Raw genomic sequence first — 8846 nt, forward strand, 5'->3', positions numbered from 1 at the left:
TAAGCTCTCCCACATCTCACTCCCTGAGAATGACTCTATTGACTGTTGCCCGCTTCCTTCTCATCTTCGCCCCAAAGCAGACACACTTGGCAGAGCTGCAATCACAGTGTGCACAGCTTTTTATCAAACTTGTGTTCCCCTCACTTCTCACAGACCTACTGACCTTGTTCCACGTTGCTACACCACCATGAAGTCATAACAAAAAGTGTCATGTGTAGAGAGGTCTTCACTTTCTATCACGCTGTACCATCATTTTTTTGGCCATCCCCTAGAGTTGGACAAGCTCAAGGTTATTCTAGTTTGTTTTTATAAAATTGTGTTTTTGCTGTTTGCAATAATGTTGCTGAGAATATCTTTATTGAGCCGGGAGTGGTGGCTCATGCCTGTAATCCCAGCACTTGGGAGGCCGAGGCAGGTGGATCACTTGAGGTCAGGAGTTTGAGACCAACCTGGCCAGCATGGTGAAACCCCATCTCTACTAAGAAAATACAAAAATTAGCTGGGCATGGTGGCTGGTGCCTGTAAGCCCAGCTACTTGGGAGGCTGAGGCAAGAGAATTGCTTGAACCTGGGAGGCTGAGGTTGCAGTGAGCCAACACACACCATTGCACTCCAGCCTGGGCAAAAGAGTGAAACTCCATCTCAAGAGAAAAAAAAAAGACTATCTTCATTGAGCTCACAATAAATTTGCTGCATATACACACATATACATATAAAAAGTTTGTTGAGTAAATGAATAAATAAACAGAATACATGAATAAGAGTTAATATATAAATGAAGTTAATTGATAGATAAATTTCTGAATCATTCATTTATTCATTTCACGAATATTTGAGTAATAAGAATAAACACCAGATAGGAATCCTGCCCTCATGAAGCTTACATTCTAATGGAGAGGGAGAAAAAATGCACAAATAAGTAAATGAACAAGGTAATTTTAGATTGCGATAGATTGTGTAAAAACAAAAAATAAACTAGGGAAGAGGATTACAGAAGGTAGGAAGCGACAGAGAGTGAATTGCTGTAGATACGGTGGTTTGTAAAGTTCATCTGACGGGTGCTCTGAGCTGATGCTTCTATGATAAAAGGGAACCAGCCTTGCAAAGATCCAAGGGAGCAGGATTTCAGATAGAGACCAAAATAAGTGCAATAGTACTCTAAGCCAGGAAAGAGTTTGGTGTGTCCCAAGGAAAGGAAGAAACCAGGGTGACTGCAGCACAGTGAGTGAGCGTAAAGGTCTTATCCAGCAAGTGCTCAGAGGTGTCAGGGCCCACACCGTGAAGGGTTCGAAGTGCCAAGAGAAGCCATTGGAGAGTTCTCAGCAGAGGAGATGCACTCAATGACTGAGTCAGTAAGTGGAGCCCAGAGACAAGAGAGCATAAACGAGTGACTATATTAAAGGATGTATGTGGTGAATGCTACGATGTGCTACCCAGATGTCCCACCCAGATGTCCCTTTGGGAATAAAAGACCTATTATCCCCGAAGCTGGCAGTGCCGCCTGCAGATCCTCAACTCTCGGCTGAAGAAAGCCCCCTGCCTTGTGTCCAGAATACACGAAAGCCCACATCGGATGATTGACCAGCATGGAGGTATAAAGGCCTGACCGTCTGGGCCCAGTCAGGAGAGATCTGGAGGCTCCTCCCATGTTTAAAACTCTGCCAGTAAGGGCTGGGCCTTCACTGAGACTGCGTCACAGCTCCTTGTCTCCCTAAACCCAATCCCACTTCCTTCCTCTCCCTTCCATTGGTGTTGATTGCAAGATACTTCCTAATAAAGCTCCTGTCTGCTTCCCAGGGAACCCAGCTGGCACAATGTGTGAATCAATGCATGAAGGAGGGAGTGAGCAGCTAACCAAATGAAGGAACACTCAAATATCTGGGATACGGTTCCCCTCCAGGTCTGCACAGCGTCTGCTGAAGTCTCCACTAGAAACTCAACGGAAGGTCCCCACCAGAAACTGAAAGTCTCCTCAAGTGGCTTTGAGTTGCGGTTTCACCCTCCCTGCAGATCCACAGGTGAGGTCAATACTGGACTATAAGAGCTGGGAATGGCCATGGCAGGTGGGGGCCTCCGGAGGCCCCGGTGTCCACCTCAACCTGACTTAGCCCCCCAGCTGGCCCAGCTCCCACCCTGGGCGCCACTCCCTCTTCCAACAACACGCAGGGGAAGCACAACAGAGAGTGCCCCTTGGGAGACATTTTTAAAACAAATCTTTATTTAACCTTCTCTGTGACCCACAGAGTACATAGGTTCCTGAAATATACTCGATTTCTGTTTATTTAAAGAATGCTTGCTCATTTGGTGCTTGCTTGGGTAGAATCACTGTGATTATCCACTTCACTGTGGGCATTAACCTGGTAGGATTTGCCCGGCATCCCTAGTTATCAAAAGATTATTGTTTTCTCATTTTTTTTCTTTTTCATGTTTTTATTTTTAGGGGAGGCTGGGGCAGATGAAAAATACCAACCCAAGGGTCCGTGGCCACACCAGGCTGCTCCTTTAAGGCCTCTCAGAATTTCACTGCCCGATATGGTAGCAACCAGCCTGAAACGTGGCTGTACATGTACCAGACTTCCAAGAGTTGGACACAAAACATGTATGTAAAATATCTTATTTTTACATATTTACACTGATGACACAATGAAATCATATTTAGGGTATTTTCTGTTACATAAAATACATTACTAAAATTAACTTACCTGTATCTTTTGATGTTTTTAATGTGGTTGGTAGAAAATTTAAACTTTTCAACACCAGCCTGGGCAACATAGGGAGACCCCATCTCTACAAAAAATTCTTTAAAATTAGCTGGGCATCATGGCTCGTGCCTGTGATTCTAGCACTTTGGGAGGTCAAGGCGAGAGGATCACTTGAGCCCAGGAGTTCGAGACCAGCCTGGGCAACATAGTGAGATCCTGTATCTACAAAAAATAAAAGAATCAGCCAGGCATGGTGGTGTATGCCTGTTATCCCAGCTACTTGGGAGGCTGAGGCGGATCACTTGAGTCTGGGAAATTGAGGCTGCAGTGAGCTGTGATCGTGCCACTGCACTCCAGCATGGGTGACAGACCCTGTCTCAAAATAAAAAGAAAAAAAAATTGGACTTCACATGTGTGACTCATGTTATGTTTCTATTGGACAGGGCTGGACTGGGTTCCATGCATTTGTCATCACTAACTCTTCTACCCATTTTCTTTTTCTGTTTTTTTCTTCTCTTTCTTTTCTTTTCTTTTCTTTTCTTTTCTTTATTTTTTTATTTTATTTATTTATTTTTAAGATAGAGTCTTGCTCTGTCACCCAGGCTGGATTGCAGCGGCCCGATCTCAGCTCATTGCAACCTCCGCCTCCTGGGTTCAAGCAATACTCCTGCATCAGCCTCCCGAGTAGCTGGGACTACAGGCGCCCAACACCACGCCCGGCTGATTTCTTTTGTATTTTAGTAGAGACGGGGTTTCACCGTGTTGCCCAGGCTGGTCCCGAACTCCTGAGCTCAGGCAATCCACATGCCTCAGCCTACCCAAGAGCTAGAATTACAGGGGTGAGCCACCGCGCCCGGCCTCTTCTACCCATTTTCACCAGCAGGGCAAGGCCTTGGGATGTTTGAGAAGTGCCACTTTCCACCTGAATGTGACTGCGGGGGCTTTCTTGTGGTCTGAGCTATCGCTGTCGGAGAGGAAGGCAAAGATCATTTGCTAATGACATCCTTTTTCCTTCCCCATTCGATCCCTTATTTTTCATTTGGGTCTGCCGTCCTGCCATCTGCTGCAAGCCAGGAAGCACATTGCAGACCAACTGTTTCCCTGCTGCATTTGCCATGGCTTTCAATTCTGCTCTCGTTGTTTTTGTCTAGCGTTCACAAGGTGTCAGGAAAGGCAGGGGGCTGCTGAAGCCACCGTGGGTGTTTGTGGGATGCCGGACACCTGGGCTGCCGGAAAACTTTTGCACCAACTCTGATTTCTTCTCTTCTCAGTTTCCATCCAGCTGTTCGGTATTGGATACTGCTGCCTCTGCTTGACGTGAGAGTGTGTGAAGAAAGCTGCGTTTAGACAACTGAAAACCATGAGCTTGAAAGTAGTGGGGGCACCCTCTTGGAGACTCCAGTTGCTCACCAGCTTGGACAAACCACTGGATTCAAATGATCAGGCAGAAATAATCACCGGAGAGAACACAGTGGAATGGCTTCAGTCAAAACTCACTGCTGAAGGTCTTCAGGGCAACTTTAAGACTTGCCCCTGACTGGGCATGGTGGTTAACGACTGTAATCCCAGCATTTGCAAGCCTGAGGCGGGTGGATCACCTGAGGTCAGGAGTTCAAGACCAGTCTGGTTAACATGGCGAAACCCTGTCTCTACTAAAAATCCAAAAAATTAGCCGGCATGGTAGTGGGTACCTGTAATTCCAGCAACTTGGGAGGCTGAGGCAGGAGAATTGCCTGAACCTGGGAGGCAGAGGTTGCAGTGAGCTGAGATCGCACCACTGCACTCCAGCCTGGACAACAAGAGCAAAACTCCATCTCAAAAAGAAAAAAGAAAAAAAAAAAAAAAAAGACTTGCCCTGGCTTTTTGTGTGATGAACTTTCTATTTACAGACGTGATATTTATCTATGACTTTACTCAGAGTCTGGCTCGTAGACCAGAAGGATTGGTATCTCCTGGAGCTTGCAGGAAATGCAAAATCTCAAACCCCTGTATTAGGGTTCTCCAGAGAAGTAGAACTAATGGGATAGAGACAGGGATAGGGATGACAGAGATGGAGATGAGATGGAGATAGAAATAGAGATCCATTGATTCCTTTGTCAAAAAAAATGGCTCATGCAATTGTGACCATTTCAAAATCTGCAAGGCATGTCAGCAAGCTGGAGATCCAGGGAAGAGTTGATGTTGCAGCTTGAGTACAAAGGCGGTGTGTCTGGGGCCATAATGTCTTCTTCTTAGGAGGACTTCAGTCTTTTCTCTTCCGGCCTTCAGCTGCTTGGGTGAGGCCCATCCGCACTATAGAAGATAATAGTCTGTTCTACTCAGAGTCTACTGATTTAAATGCTAATCTTATCCCCAAAAAATACCCTCACAGAAACATCTAGCCTGGCATTTGACCAAACAGCTGGGTACCATGCCCCCCCGCCAAGCTGACACACAAAATTGACCATCATACCCTCCCACCCGCAATCTTACTGAATGAGAGAGAATCTGGGCTTTAACAAGATCCCCAGAAGAGGTATAAGCGCAGGGAGTCTGAGAAGTACCACCTTGGAGGTTTAGCCAGATGTCCTAGATGAGCCTTCTCTGAATATGTCAGATTCCTTCCCTGGCCCCCTAGACACCTTTCCCACTTCCCAAAGTTGGAAGCAACATCGTGGAGAAGCAGGCAGTGAGGCGCTCAGCTTACCACATTGTGAGATACACAGTCCGATCTGTGTACCATGATTTGACCCAAGGGAAAACAAAAGACCCAGAAACATAAGGACTTTTTTGTGAGCTCTCAAAAACTTCCTGCAACAAGATCAGGTCCTTGATGCAAGAGCCACACTTGTTTCTTTTTCCTCTTTATCCTCCACCCCTGACAAATGCCTAGCACATAAAAAAAAACTAATAAACACCACTGAATCCATTATCCAAACTTCAGTTTCCCACTTATAATATGTAGATACTTACCTGGTTGTGGTGGGAAAGAAACCAGGCATGAGAAACACTTAAAAGCCCAGGACCCTGAGCTGGGCACATGGTAGGTACTCAGGAAGTCATTACCAAGTGCTCAGTGCATGCTTGTTGAATGAGTAAATGAGGTCAGGCTTCAGCATGCAAACACTTACTATAAAGCAGGAACCCTGTGCCCCGAGTGCACAGAATAGATACAGATGAGTGCATAAGGGGGCAGTGAGTGTATGGATTGGATATAGGTGGGTGCATATGGGAGGGTGAGTGTATGGATTGGATATAGGTGGGTGTATATGGAAGGGTGAGCATATGGATTGGATACAGGTGGGTGTATATGGGAGGGTGAGCATATGGATTGGATATAGGTGGTGTATATGGGAGGGTTAGCATATGGATTGGATATAGGTGGGTGTATATGGGAGGGTGAGCATATGGATTGGATACAGGTGGGTGTATATGGGAGGGTGAGCATATGGATTGGATATAGGTGGTGTATATGGGAGGGTGAGCATATGGATTGGATATAGGTGGGTGTATATGGGAGGGTGAGTGTATGGATTGGATACAGGTGGGTGTATATGGGAGGGTGAGCATATGGATTGGATATAGGTGGGTGTATATGGGAGGGTGAGTGTATGGATTGGATACAGGTGGGTGTATATGGGAGGGTGAGCATATGGATTGGATATAGGTGGTGTATATGGGAGGGTTAGCATATGGATTGGATATAGGTGTTGTATATGGGAGGGTGAGTGTATGGATTGGATACAGGTGGGTGTATATGGGAGGGTGAGTGTATGGATTGGATACAGGTGTTGTATATGGGAGGGTGAGTGTATGGATTGGATACAGGTGGGTGTATATGGGAGGGTGAGCGTATGGATTGGATATAGGTGGGTGCATATGTGAGGCGTGAGTGTATGGATTGAATATAGGTGGGTGCATATGGGGAGAAACATTTCAGAAACAACTGTCACGCTGAGCCTAATTGTTGGAGATGGTTGAAGGCACTGGGAGGACTGGAGTTTCCTGGAGGTGGTTGGTGGCCATCCCTCAATTATTTGCGTTTCTGTGCAGTGGGGATAGAAGGATGATTAGAATCCACAGACAACCCATTGGGCTTTGTTTACCATTAACAACGTGAGTGTCTGGATTGGATGCAGGTAGGTGCACATGGGAGGAATGAGTGTGCAGAGAATACAGGTGGATGCATATATTGGGAGTTAGTATACAGAGAAGATACAGGTGGATTAAGTTGTTACAACCAACGACAGGAAGCACGCGCAAGGCTCTCGGCATTTCACAAAGCGCTCTATAGGCAAAATCACACTGGTGCCGATAGCAGTCCTGGGAGATGTAATTATTATTATTAATATTGTTGTCATTTTATAGAGAAGGAACACAGGCTCAGACATCAGTGCCATATCTGAAGACATTCAGCTAATAACAGGATGGAGTTCAATCTGGTAATGCTTTTTTTCTAACTTTAATATCTCCTACCACTCCTTTCTTTTTGAAAGGAAATAGAAGTGAGATAGAGAAAAGAGAGACAGAGAGTGTGTACACACCTGTGCCTGGGTGTCTTTGCTGGGGTGTGCACATGTGTCTACATGTGTGGGCGTGAGAGTACACACAGGGGCTGGAGGGTGGGGAAGGGCTTAATCTAATCCTGAAGGTGCCAGCAGAACTCTTGGGTGTCCCTCGAAGTCAAGCTTCTTTCCAGGTCATCAAAGTTTTCACTTGGGTAATAACGCACGCATAATTAACTGAACAAATATAATGAATCTATCTGTAGTGACATGATAGTTGGTGCTGAATCCTATTCGAGCACATTTAATTAAAAATGCATTAAACCTTCAAGCCTCTAAACACACCCTGCACTTCTTCAAAGCCGCCCTCTATTAAAGTCTTCCCCACTATTAACTATGAGTCAGCCTGTGACCCTTTGGGCATGATGGGGTGAAGTGAAGTGGCTCTTAAGTGCCTGTGCCAGTATATCACAGGCACTGATGGATTTAAATCAGGGAGACTAATTCTATTCATTAGGCTTCTCATTTCAGAAACAACTGTCACACTGAGCCTAATTGTTGGAGATGGTTGAAGGCACTGGGAGGCTGGAGTTTCCTGGAGGTGGTTGGTGGCCATCCCTCAATTATTTGGGCTTCTGAGCAGTTGGGATAGAAGGATGATTAGAATCCACAGACAACCATTGGGCTTTGTTTACCATTAACTTCTGTTTTCTCCACCAGCCAAGCTTCTCCAGACCCAGGAGGTGGCTCTGCCCCCCTGTGTAGCACACTCCCAGTCAAGGGGTTTTGCACTGCTATTCCCCCTTCTGCTTTGCTTGGTTCATTCTTACTGACCCTCCAAATACCAAATGAATGAATGAATGAATGAATGAATGAATGAATGAAATGAGAGAAGTGGCCAAGTGTCTCCAAAAGAGGAAATTCAAACATCCTATACCTGTGAGGATCTGGCCCACGCGCAAAAGGCGGACTCATTTGTCACTGTCCTCGCTGGTGGCTCGCACCACACAGTTTCCAGCCTGGGCACTATTTTCAACCTCTTTTTCCAAAGGGAGTTTCTAAGGTAAGAAAATGGACATAAAATCGCCCAACGTAGTTGAGAGGTAAGGAGTAAAAGCCGGAATTTGAACTCCTAATCTCCTGCCGCGATTTCATGCTGCCTCTGGGTAATCTCCCAGCACGTTGCTTCGTCAGCTGCTGAGTCATTGAGAGCTGGCAGAACCAGCTTCTTGCTGAGGCAGAATGGGAGCAGGCCTGTCTGGGAGCAGCACACTGAAGGAAGCGGGGAGGAGGTGATGTTTGGCACCACCGGATTGGTTCCCATGAGGTCCAGGGCTGCGGCTCCTGCAGAAGTCTCTTTTTGCACATGGTAGGCTTCACAGGGTGCAACCTATGTGTTGTTAGAAGAGCCCCATGCTTGCTATAATGCTCTGCTGTCATTATCTCGAAATTCTTAGTAACCTTCAAACACGGGGGAATACATGTTTATTTTGCACTGGACCCTGCAAATTAGCCAGTCCCGGTGCTGAGGGCAGGTCCCTGGGTGGGTCTCACACAGCCTCCATCCTTTGGTAAGGCAGCCTTCCTGGTTTACAAAATGTCTTACCAGAAAGTCTTTTCCTTGAGGATGTTTTAACTTTTGTCCTCCCTGGCAAAGCTGT

General features: G+C 46.1%; 1 long non-coding RNA gene across 1 annotated transcript; it reads left to right on the top strand.

The window, feature by feature from the left end:
• Positions 1–609: 609 nt before the first annotated feature.
• Positions 610–5618, top strand: LOC144341340 (uncharacterized). The gene is made up of 3 exons (XR_013418221.1): positions 610–2017; positions 2440–2598; positions 3973–5618. It is a non-coding gene; the product is annotated as an uncharacterized LOC144341340 (long non-coding RNA).
• The last annotated feature ends 3228 nt before the right edge of the window (positions 5619–8846 follow it).

The sequence above is a fragment of the Macaca mulatta genome, chromosome 6 (genome assembly GCF_049350105.2).
Source record: "Macaca mulatta isolate MMU2019108-1 chromosome 6, T2T-MMU8v2.0, whole genome shotgun sequence".
NCBI classification, from domain to species: domain Eukaryota; kingdom Metazoa; phylum Chordata; class Mammalia; order Primates; family Cercopithecidae; genus Macaca; species Macaca mulatta.